Below are 12,018 nucleotides of genomic sequence, written 5' to 3'. Positions count from 1 at the left end.
AGCAGAGATGCTGGCAAGATTTAGCAACTCTAGTTCTAAAGGAAAGATTTATTCCAGGCTTGCAGTTGTAAGGAGGTTAAAACAAGTTAAATTAGCAGGCTTGTAGAGAAAGATATAATCTACTACCAACCCACACCCCACACTATGTGTGATTTTAACATGTGCTTTTAGCCCTGAATTTTGGAAAGTATCATATTTACAATGACTTGTGAAAGAAGTAGAACTAACCTCACACAGAGAGTAAAATAGTGGTGACTCAAAACCAGCTCTTTCTACCAGTATTGTTTAAAATGTGACACAAATCTGGCAAGACAAATTCTGACCAGAAGTCAATAGTCATTGCTATTCTGACCATTGATGCTGCTCAACCACTGACAGTTTGTCCTGCTCTTCAAAAGAAAACTCTCCCTCCTGATCCTTTTTCAAGACTGCGAACCTAGGGAGCTTTTACTTAAGTGCAACTCTTTAAAAAAATTGTATTAGTATAACAGTAGCAGCCTTAATCTGGGGCCAGTTTGTTTACATGGCCTTTTCCAATCAAGCATTAGCACATTCCTCCCTGCAGGACTACAAACAAGATGTTCAGGTTGCCCATCAAACACTGCTTGAAGTACTTCAATCAGCACTTGCAGGAGGCTGGGAGGACCTATCAGTAAAAGACTACCCCCACCCACACCTTCTTACCTGTTCTCAATGTTAAAAACTTGCTATCAGCTGTTAACAAAAACAGGAGACCTGCATAAGGTGTTTTTGACTTGACTCATTACAGCCATTTCTCCCAGTCCCAGGTAGGCTCAAGCAGAGCTTGAGACAAGGAACAATATAATTGCATTCCTATGTACACTAACGACTAGGAACAGCATCAGCCTGGCCTGTGTATCTCACAGACACCGTGTGAGCAGAGAAATGGGCACCTGCCCTGCAGCACACAGACATGCTGGCCAGCCTCTTTTCGGGTGCCAAGGAACCAGCCCAGCATGGCCACAACTCCCTATCCCCTCCCAGCAGCACCTTTTGGAACAGGACCCATGTTAGTCACCCATCAACTGCTACCAGACTTGTGAATTCCCTGTTTTGCTCACTTTTTGGACGTTGCAATAAAAATACCGATGCATATCTATGGTCCTTTTCTTCTATTAGATCTTATAATGCATTTTAGAAACACACACACACACACAAACTGCACAAACACAGCACAGCAAAGCAGCCACTCATAAATATGCTGCTCTTCAATATCCACCTCCACATCCAGCTGCACAGAGGCAGTAATTTGGTAGAGAGCAATTTGGCTTGACTACTTTGCTGCCAATGGGAAAAAGCAGTCATGCATTTAAAACCTCAGCCAAAATCAGAATGTTTCCTCCCACATTCATGGTAGAGTCCACATAAAAAAACCCACAAATCTTTACCCAAAGCAGCACAAGAGGAGACCAGTCTTATTTGAAATAAGGCTGAATTTTAGCTACCACTGAGAAACTGAGGGCTTATAATCAGAGCCAAACCAAGAGCCAAGTTAATGGCTCCTTACAGAGGTGTCGTGCAACTTGGGTTTCTGCCAGAATACCTGTTTGCTAGCTGCAGAGCAGCTTTATAGGTACATTATAGGAATTTCAGTACATGGGTGGTTATAGAACACCAGCTACACCAGGTGGGTCCTCTCCCGGAGTAGAGCTTCCTCTTTCCCTTCACTGAACCTCATGAGGTTCCTGCCTGCCTACTCCTCAAGCCTATCCAGGTGCCTCTGAATGGAAGTACTATTATCAGGTCTATCAACTTCCCATCTTGCATCACCTACAAAATTCTTCACCTGGCCCTATTCATATATTATTAATAAAGAGATTGTACAGTACTGGACCCTGTACTTCTCTAACAAACTGGAATTACACCAGAAGCACTTAAAGGACTTCAATAAACCAGAACCAAAACTTTCAGCACAACAAACTAGCTGAGAACTAACTCCCACAGCAAAAGCAGGACCAGCACAAGAACTGCTCTGCAGAGCAGCAAGCAGCCACTGATACAGCCTCTCACCACAGGATGCTCAGCAGCCCAGGCAGTCAAACTTCTCACAGGTATTCAATGCGTACTAGCCAAGTTCTTCTGTCATGCAAAGGCTCACATATACAGAATATCTCCCTCCACAAAGCATTTAATATAAATCAGTAGCAGCCAGAGCTAGAGGCTACCCCAGCTGAAAGCCAGCACAGGAAGGACCACAGCCCCACGCACCTTGGAGGGACTGGCTTTCGCCAATAGAGATTTTGCCTTACTAGTCAGTCAGCAGTCAATGGCCTGAATGGGCTAAGTTCAGTCTTAACAGATTCTGACCCAAAGCTGCTCTGTGTTCATTTCTCCCATTTTAACTGCTATTCAACCTCAGGATCACAGCAAGGATACTCACTGCTTCTCACAGACAAGTGACACTACCCTTTATGACTGTGACCCACTAAACATGAGATGCTTGTTCAGCGGGCAGTGATTTACAACCATGGAGTGCTATGGGTGCAGCACTTCCAGTGAGCCCAGAAAAGGCCACAGTCCTTTTGCTCAAAACTAGTATAACTAGGAACCACGAAAACCACATTTTTTTGCCCTCAGGATAATCACCATGGCAACTGGCTTCCAGGAAAAATAGCCAACAGTTTCAGTATCGAAGGCCACTATGGGATTTGTTAAGGACACCATCAGATCTCACAAATCCAAAATATACTGAAATTCACCAAATTTATGCCTGAAGAAACTGTAAGCAGGTATCTGCTAAGTTCCTGTCATAACCCATCCCACCAGCTGAATCAACAGCAGTACCATTCATCTCAAGACTGCAGTGTCCTCTAATGTTATTTGAACTTTTTAGACAACCTGTAGAACAGTTTTGATGCAACATTCTCCAATGTACACAATTTCACCTTTCATACCACTTCTTTACATCAAAAGAAAACAGAAAAAGAAAACCCAACATTTTAGTAATACACTTTTAGTTATACAAGTTTGATTAATTAAACTGCACTTACATTTTTCATGAAACTTAATGTTTTAAAAAGACAGGTCAACATTATCTTACGGTTAAGGAAATAAAGACTAATACTCTGTTTAGGATTATACACTCATGGAGACATGCACTCTATGTATTTTTACAGGTATTCAAAGATACTGCAAGACTTGTTCTATTTTCACAGAATGGCAGCTTTTTTGGGAAATGTGCACCATTAATTGATAGGAATACAGAGATCATAACTTACTTATATACCACCAAAAAAAATGCACCAAGCAGAGTTACAGAATCCACATCCCTGGTACACTGCATAAAGCAGCACTAAGGTGGCAAAGGGCAGCTCAGCAAACCACTCCTGGTGTGTTCCTACAGCTTCTATGAAAGCAGCTTACAGGAAACAATGCTCCTCCTTTCTGCCCAATGCTGCTTTTGCACACTGCCACAGCCAAATAACACTGTCCAGGCAGACTGAGAAACACATTTAAAGTGTGCTACACCAACTTCTGCCCACTCATAACAGCGACTCTCACCAAGATGCCAATCCCTGGCCCCAGCTCTGCTTGCAGGACAATGATGGAGGAGTTCCTTCAGCACATGTAAGGGATCCCCTTCCCAACCACTGCACTTTACTGCCCATAACACTTCAGACTTGCCCTGCAACACAGGCCATTCTGCCTTCCTGTTACAGGAACACCATCAGGCTGTTTTAAGCCAGACAGTGAGGTAGGTCAGATTTGTGTCCCTCCAGTATCATCTCAGCCTGAATCACTGGAGCTTATCAACGGAAGAGTGTGTGTTGTCTGCTAAATACATCCTGTACGAGCAACAGTGGCATGATGAAGGATTCAGTCAGGTAGCTACTTTCAGCACAAGTTTTCCTTTTTAAACTAAACCCACTAATGAATGTCTCCTCTGGAAGCCAGGGAGGTATGTGTTTGGCTGCCTTTCACTGCAGCCCACCATTAACTGACAAGACCTCCACTGCTCTGGAATGTTATCATCTACATCACAGAAGGGATAAGGAGTCCAAGTAGTTTACAGAAGGAAAAGATGTTATCAGTGCACACCAGCCTCTTCTAAGCCCATACAGAGGCAGTTAGCCAGCTTCCTCATTCCAGGTTTTGAATACCTATAGACAGCTAAAAGCCTCCAAAGGAGGCCTTAGGAAAATGAAAATAAAACTGTGCATACTGGTTACTTTCTATGCCGTAGAAACAGCCAAGGCTGTCCATCTCTTGTTACCTGGGTGGGACAAACCTGCACAGCAACAAGGGAAATCCCACCCAGCTCTGCTTGTGTCTTGTACATCACAGGCATATTGTTTAATGAGACTGCTCCTTTCTGGAAGCAGAGACCACTGTGCCAGCAGCTGTGCACAGGAAGGCAAGTAAACTATCTTTCTTTCCTAACCTTCATTCCAGATGCTTCCAAATCCAAGGCAAGTACTCTGTAACTTCATGTGAGTGCTCTACCTAAGCAAATAGAGCAACCACCATGGCCTCCCAGGTGCACTTCAATGACTACTGCATGTCTGTCACATACTTTGACTAAAAAAATTTCTGCAGACCATGGTGGTATTTAGGAACTGAATGGGTGAGCAGTGGATAGAGCTTTTCTAAAGACAATCTTCTGAGTACTCCCACAGCAGGTTCAACCAAGATCACCCACTATAAAACACCAGCTGTGTATTCTGGTGCTCCTACTGCCTCACTGTGTACACGTATATTCTACTGCTAAAACCATGCAAAACACATCAGCCTAAATCTAGAATATGTACACCTAGAGTTCTTTTTACCCTAATCAGATGGCCTTCCCCTTCCATGTGTTCTAAGTCATAGCACACATACATACCTCAAAAGTGCTCAAGGTAGCTTGTCTCTTTGCATAGGTATGCTCACAGTTGTAATCCAAATGTCATCAACAGACATCTAACTTTAAACAAATTTAGAAGTATAAATTCCAGAGGAAACAGGAAAGTCAGGGGAGGGAAGAAGATATGATTTATCAGCTTCTACACTTGCAGACATCTGCAGTCAGTACTGTAGGTCATTTTCAGAGTAAATCTTGGCAACAAAGCTTCTTTGTAGAGGAGAAAGACCTGACAAAATTAACAAGCATAATAAGAAATGCCATTAATACCTGATAAACAATAAAACAGTACACATATTCAGAGTCCCCTTCAGAGAAAAGAATTAACTCATTTGAAATACTGGGTTCCTGCTAGCTTTGACATATTTAAAATCAGAAGCAGCCTCTGAAGTTACCTCATACTCTGACTACTTTAACCTAATAAATTATCTCAAGGAGGGAAATCCTCTAAGCATTCAAATAAAGTTTGATCATATCAGAGCATGCAACACTATACCACATCACAGAGTGCCCTGACTCAGACAAACCTTCCCAGCTCACCAAATGCCTTGATGTTCACTGAGTATTTTGCCACAGGAGTGCCTGTGTGACCAGTGTCAGAGTAAAGAATGAAGCCGCTGCCCAAAACAAGGACCAACACAGAGTGTGATGGAAGCCCCAACACAGCATGCTCATAAAGTACATACCTGGGGGACCTGCATGGCATAAATGTTCAGGAGTATTGGCAAACTTCTGAACTTTTCAGGTTTAGATTTAAGTTAATAAAACGTAAAAATTTTTGGGGCAGAGATCTCCTGTTCTGTGTTTGCATTTCACATGGTGTGTCAGATCTAGCTTCCAAATCAAAGTTCTCAATCTTATTTTGATAGAAGTATTTTGTATTTTTGGTACACGAGTCTATAAATAAAAAGGGTCAAATAGATTTGAATCACCATTAAATGTTTCTGAAAGTACGAAGACATTACATTTTGCAAAAATACATTTAACTCCACGCAATTGCTTGTTTTCTTCTTTCTTTTTTCTTTAACAGCTTGGCTGGAAGAACAATTTTAAGAATTTGGAGCTTAAATTCAAGTCCAAAGAATCAGGTCATTGTGCTGTAACAATATCCAGGGTCTCAACTGCTTAGGGGAGTAAAAGTATTTTCAGTATTTAATCACATCAGAATACTGAGTTTCTAGAAGCGCAGACAATGCATGTCTAGACTGCCACCTTCACATTCCATTTCATTCACCCATCTTCACTCTTTCCAGGTATGTCAGTTTATCCTCTAGGAAACAATGTGCTCAGTTCACAGATTTGCTGACCTTGGAAGGGACTTCTTGATGTCACCTGGGCCACCCAGGATTCACTGCCTACACACCATTCATACAAGTCCTGCTGTTGAGAGACCACCCTGTTCCGAGCCCCGGAGAGCTCAAGTCCCCACGAGCTCCATCCACCACGGAAAGTGCATGACCTCTGTGCCAAGCAGCATTCAGCGTGCCACAGCAACCAGACTTTATCAGATCTTAGGGGACAGGCACAGGGAAAACCACCCCCTCTCTTTCCGGGGTGAGAAGACTCCAGGTCTATCAAGAGGCAGCCAACTAGCCAGCTCACCTGAGAAACACCTTGCACTTAGTGAATTCAGGTGCCAAAACCCAGCTCTCACTGGCAGACAGCAACAGAACCACCTGAGGAGAACACACCACAACAGTAAATGTGCTGGGGAAGCCAGTGGAAAGGGAAGACTCTTCCTCCAGAGCTCTAAGCAAAAATTCCTAGAAACCAAGCCCAAGATATTATCAAACCAAGTCTTTTTGAATGGTTCAAAACAATTCTCAGAAAGACCAGAGAAAACACTAACACAAGATTTGTCTGACTCCAGAGCAGCCCCAGTTGCCGGCTCAGTCAGGAACAGGCCATTCACCCAAGCCGTGGAGGAGCTGACTCACTAGATACAACCCATTTCCTGCAGAACGCGCCTCTCTAAACACATGGAAACAAAATCCATAGACTTCCAATGATTTCTATTTTGTATCTGAATTAGACATAGGTTTTAATCACAGGAACTTCTGCTGTGATTAATTAAGATGTGAGACAGCTCAAAGTATGACACAGAACTGCTTGGAAAACCAAACTCAGAAATGTGGTAAATGCGGTAAATTTAATGGAGGAGGGAAACCCCAAACTTTATGGAAACGTGAAGTTCCAATTTCTTTCTAAAGCAAATTCCACACAAAGTAGATGTTTCTCCGTCTTCAGTTTGCTTCCATATTTTGGATGGCTTCCAGACGAGCTGAGTGGGTTTATCAGGCAACAGAACTGGACGCAGTGTATACAAAGCTCCAACAAACTTGTCCATTTGGTGCCAGAACCCTGTGTGGCTACAGAGCTGCTGAGCAGCGCGAGCCCTGCGAGCTAGGAAGCTCCATCGTCCCCAGACAAGAGAAGAAAGAGCCCCCCTGGAACCAAGACAGAAACAGCCCTTCCAGTGAATACACCTACTCACAGGGCCTTCCTTGTGCCTCTAGACAATTCCAGATGGATCAAGAATTTATCCCAAGAGAAGGATCATGGCCAAAAATGGAGTCACCTGCCACATGTTAATCTTGAGTAAGACAGTCAGTGGTGAGCATCAGGGACAGCAGCACTTACTCCCTGGACTGAGGAGAATTCAGTGGCACTGGCTCAGGTCAAGGCATCACTACTTCAGTGACCACACCAGTAGCCTGGACTGCTACTAAGGGCTTCCAACCTGCAGAAACACCTTATTTTAAGGTTTGTGGATGATGGACACTTTCACTGATGCAGTGGGAGTTACATTACCATCTTCTGTCTCCCTCTCTCCTAGCCTTTGACTCAGATCTTCAGTACCTTCAGTTCAGACCTTTGCACCTCCTACCCATCTGCCTCATTAAGTTTCCCTACTCTTGGAGATTTTTAGTGAAAGCGATGCCTCCACCCACCATGGGAGTTTTGCCGGCCACCACATTTGTCACTAATGCACACCAGGTACTTCCGTGTCTCCAGTGACAGCAGCTGCACACAAGTCACAAACACAGTGTCAGCTCCAAGTCTCTTGAATTTTGGCACTCATAAAGCTTCGAAGCTGCTGCTTTACCCCGTAAGCTCTTTACTTTAAAGGCCTGTCACTGACTATCTCCTTTAAAGTCATGGCAAATTCTGAGTTCGCCATGAAATATTTCGCGTCTTAACCATCTCATCAAAGACAGTCAAGGCGAGCAGGAACCAGTGAAGCGAACACGCGCCTCAGCCCGCCCCAAACCAGCGCGAGGGCCGAGGCGGTGCCTCGCGAACCTCCGGCACAGGCCACACGTGGATGCCGCCGCTCCCGAGAGGGCCCGGGGGGCTGTGGGGGCCGCGGGGATCGGGGCGATCGCGGGGGCCACGGCAGGGGCCGAGAGCGCCGCTCGCCGCCGCCGGGCCGGACATCGCCCCGCGAAGCCCGGGCCCTGCGTCCCGGACGACGGCCCGGAACGGGGCGAGCGGGCCGGCGGGGTTGCGACCCGGACAGAGCGTCCTAAACCGGCCGCAGGAGCGGGGGCGGTGAGAGACAGCCCGGCCGAGCGGCGGGTCTGGGGGTGGGTGAGGCGCTAGCGATGGGCGCACGCGGGCCGGTTGGGCGAGTCCCCTCGCCCAGTCCCTCGGTTCCGGGTGTTCTCCCGCCCCGTTCCCGATCTCCTTCCCTCTCCGTTCCCGATCTCGCGGTCCGTCGGTCACTCACCGGCCGAGCGGCGGCCGCTCCATCCCCGCGCGCCGCCACCGCCCGGCCCGGCCGCGTGACGTCGCGCGAGAGGTGGGGCCGGGCGCGCGCGGTAGCGTCACCTGCGGGGGCGGGCCCTGCGGTAGGGCACGCCCTCCCCACGGCGCCTGCGTGGCGGGGCCCCGCCCCGGCAACGCTGCCCGGTTACGTGTGGGCTGGGCGGGGCCATTTCTGTTCCTCAGCCTGGTCCCGGCGCGGCCCGCTCCCCTCCCGCTGGTCTCTGCCCGGCCCGGCCCCCTCCCGGCCTCGGCCGCGGGGTGGCTCTCGGTCTCTGTGCTGCGGTGGCGGCAGACTCGCACTCCCGACACCGTTTTTCTCTACTCATCTCTTCCGTCTCCGGCAGCCCCTTCCCGCAGGGCCCGGCCCCTTCAGGCGCAGCCACGGCTGAGCTCCCTTGGGTGGCTCCTCGCCTTGAGAGCCCGGCACCCCCGCTCAGGTGTGACCCTCGCACAGGTGACTCACGGCCCCTTCAGCACTGACTAAAGCACAGCCTTCCAAAGAGCAGGGAAAACCCACCTCCCCCTGCCAAACACCCTTGGCTCTGACCTCTGTGTCGAAGGAGCAGGAAAGGACAGTCATGCCAGCGTTGGCTCGGAATAGTTACCATGGCTTGAAATGTCCTAAAAGGTAAAATCCATCCATTTCCACTACAGCAGACACTCCAGCCTGAGGTATCTCAGATCAATAGCATATTCCCAGCTGAGTATTAAAGGGGCTGTCATCTGATTTTCTGGTCCCTGTGACTAAATTGCTGTAGCTTTCCTCTCATGGTCCAGAAATGCTAGACAGCCTTCAATGAAATTATGGCTCATTATAACTTCGAAGGATGCACTTTATTCTCTAGATAATGGTGTAATGCAATAATGAAAAATACACTTCCATTAGCAAGATGCTCTGTCTCTTGTAACTGCTCCAACAGCCAAAGAAGTTAGTAAAAGAAAAGGAATTAATGCAAATAGTAACAAAAATTTAGTGTTGTTCATGTGGCATTTCCAAGAAAGTCATCCTGATATCATTGCTCTTGAGCTAGATAAATGTGATTAACCCCCCCGCCCTTGCAGATGGAGGTGCTGTACTAAAAACACCTTTCTCAAGTGTCCAGGTACAGGGCACCCAATGCTCAGAGGGCACAGGTCCAGCCCAGCATAATGCTCAACATCAGCAAGGAACACCAAGGCGCCACAGCTGATCTGCACGATTTCTCCGCGTACAGCAGCACGTGTCCTTGTTGTGTGACTGGGTTGCCGTGGATTCCCGGTGCTGTGCAGAGCACTGGAATGAAACCCTGGACAGCTTTTCCCCTTGTGAGGCCCAGCTACTGGGCAGAGTGTGAGAGTAAACCGACTGTGTGCAATCCCCTTCTACCCAGCACTGTGGGCGCCTCGCAGCACCTGGGCTCGCTGGGTCCCACTTCAGCGGCCCGTGCACCCCACAGCTGCCCACGGGTACCCACGGCAGTGGGAGGAACACTGCGCTGCCTACGGGCACCCACGCCTCGCAGTGTGTACCCCCGGGGGTTACAGCAGTCAGATCCGAGGGCAGTCGTGTCACACGCGTGTCGGCTGCGCTCGCATAGGCTGAGCACAGGGCAGCGGGGGACACGGGGCACGGGGGATGCAGCGGGGGACGCCGGGCAACGGCAGGCACGGGGGATACGCCGGGCGGAGCCCCGCACCCCGCGATGGCAGATCTGTCCGGCAGGGGGCAGCAGCGCCCCATCCAGGTGAGCGGAGCTGGGGCCGGGCTGGGACTGAGCTGGGATCGGGCAGGGACTGAGCTGGGATCCGGCTGGGATCGGGCAGGGACTGAGCTGGGATCGGGCTGGGACTGAGCTGGGATCGGGCTGGGACTGAGCTGGGATCTGGCTGGGATCGGGCAGGGACTGAGCTGGAATCGGGCTGGTATCGGGCAGGGACTGAGCTGGGATCGGGCTGGGACTGAGCTGGGATCTGGCTGGGATCGGGCAGGGACTGAGCTGGGATCGGGCAGGGACTGAGCTGGGATCGGGCTGGGACTGAGCTGGGATCGGGCAGGGACTGAGCTGGGATCGGGCTGGGACTGAGCTGGGATCCGGCTGGGATCGGGCAGGGACTGAGCTGGGATCGGGCTGGGACTGAGCTGGGATCGGGCTGGGACTGAGCTGGGATCCGGCTGGGATCGGGCAGGGACTGAGCTGGGATCGGGCTGGGACTGAGCTGGGACCGGCTGGGATCGGGCAGGGACTGAGCTGGGATCGGGCAGGGACTGAGCTGGGATCGGGCTGGGACTGAGCTGGGATCTGGCTGGGACTGAGCTGGGACTGAGCTGGGATCGGGCTGGGACTGAGCTGGGATCCGGCTGGGATCGGGCTGGGACTGAGCTGGGATCCGGCTGGGATCGGGCTGGGACTGAGCTGGGACTGAGCTGGGATCGGGCAGGGACTGAGCTGGGATCGGGCTGGGACCGAGGTGGGATCAGGCTGGGAAAAAAAGAAATGCAAGAATGCAGGAGGTCCTTGTTTTCCACTTCTTCCCTGTCCTCCATTTTAACTGTGTATATAAGAGAGAACAAGAGAGTAAGACTGGCTGAAGAACTGCATTATGCACTGTGTGCCCTGAAGTACAGACTATCAGGGAACTGAGGGATAGCTTGAGGTGAACAACTGGTGCTGGGCTTTATGATGAATCCAGGTCATTGACTTGAGATCTGGATGACAACATCTGAATTTGGGATATTTAAATCCCAGATTGAAATTAAATTCTACAAATGTTAAAATATGTCCATCCTACTTTGGTCAGTTTACAGCATCTAGGTATGCACCATATTTTAGAGCCCTTAACTATCTTCTATTCAGACTGCTGCAAAAAGGCTGTGCAATATTATGTAGTTCAATCCCAGTGCATTAACTTAAAATTACCTTTGACATATTTCAATTAACTAACCAGTGTGGAATTAAGCTTGGAGTAAAATCACATTGTGAGAACAAAGTGTGGGAACGTGTTAGGCTAAGCTCAGTTCTTGACTTGCAGGCAAATAATAAACTAGAAATTCACTTGCAATTATTTTAAAGCATACCTTAAATTTTTTCCTCTGAGTTTAGTAGAGGTACTTTACAACCATAGGAAGACTGTTGGCTTATAATGCAGTTAAGAGAAATTCCCACCTGACATCCCTCCATCAGAACAAAATCTTATTGTGGCCTATGTCTTGAAGGTTCCCAGCTATGATCTAAGAACACACCTTTGCTTTCAGATGATGAGGACTAAGAAAGTATGGGGCAAGGTGCCTTTTAAAATTTTAGTTATACTATGTATAAAGCTTTTTACTGCAATACCGTTATAGACTTAGGTGTTTACACTTCTAAGGCAAATACAAATATTTCTTTCTCTCCATGTGTGTAAGTGAGATA

General features: G+C 48.4%; 1 protein-coding gene across 5 annotated transcripts in view; it reads right to left on the bottom strand.

Moving 5' to 3' along the window:
- TMCC1 (transmembrane and coiled-coil domain family 1) overlaps positions 1-8,703 on the bottom strand; it is a 73,853-nt gene extending 65,150 nt beyond the window's left edge. The window contains exons 1-3 of one of the 5 annotated variants that reach the window (XM_030227879.2): positions 8,592-8,658; positions 6,464-6,537; positions 4,844-5,090 (exon numbers count right to left, since the gene is read on the bottom strand). The gene's annotated coding sequence lies outside the window, so the exon portion shown is untranslated. Of the gene's footprint in view, positions 1-4,843; positions 5,091-6,463; positions 6,538-8,591 lie in introns of those variants that run through there. The other 4 variants (XM_030227878.2, XM_050979131.1, XM_030227883.2 and 1 more) reach the window with 4 other exon arrangements.
- Between the last annotated feature and the right edge of the window lie 3,315 nt (positions 8,704-12,018).

Source organism: Serinus canaria, chromosome 12 (genome assembly GCF_022539315.1).
Source record: "Serinus canaria isolate serCan28SL12 chromosome 12, serCan2020, whole genome shotgun sequence".
In the NCBI taxonomy this organism is placed as follows: domain Eukaryota; kingdom Metazoa; phylum Chordata; class Aves; order Passeriformes; family Fringillidae; genus Serinus; species Serinus canaria.
Note: the sequence above shows the minus strand (reverse complement) of the source record. Positions and strands in the feature narration are given on the sequence as shown.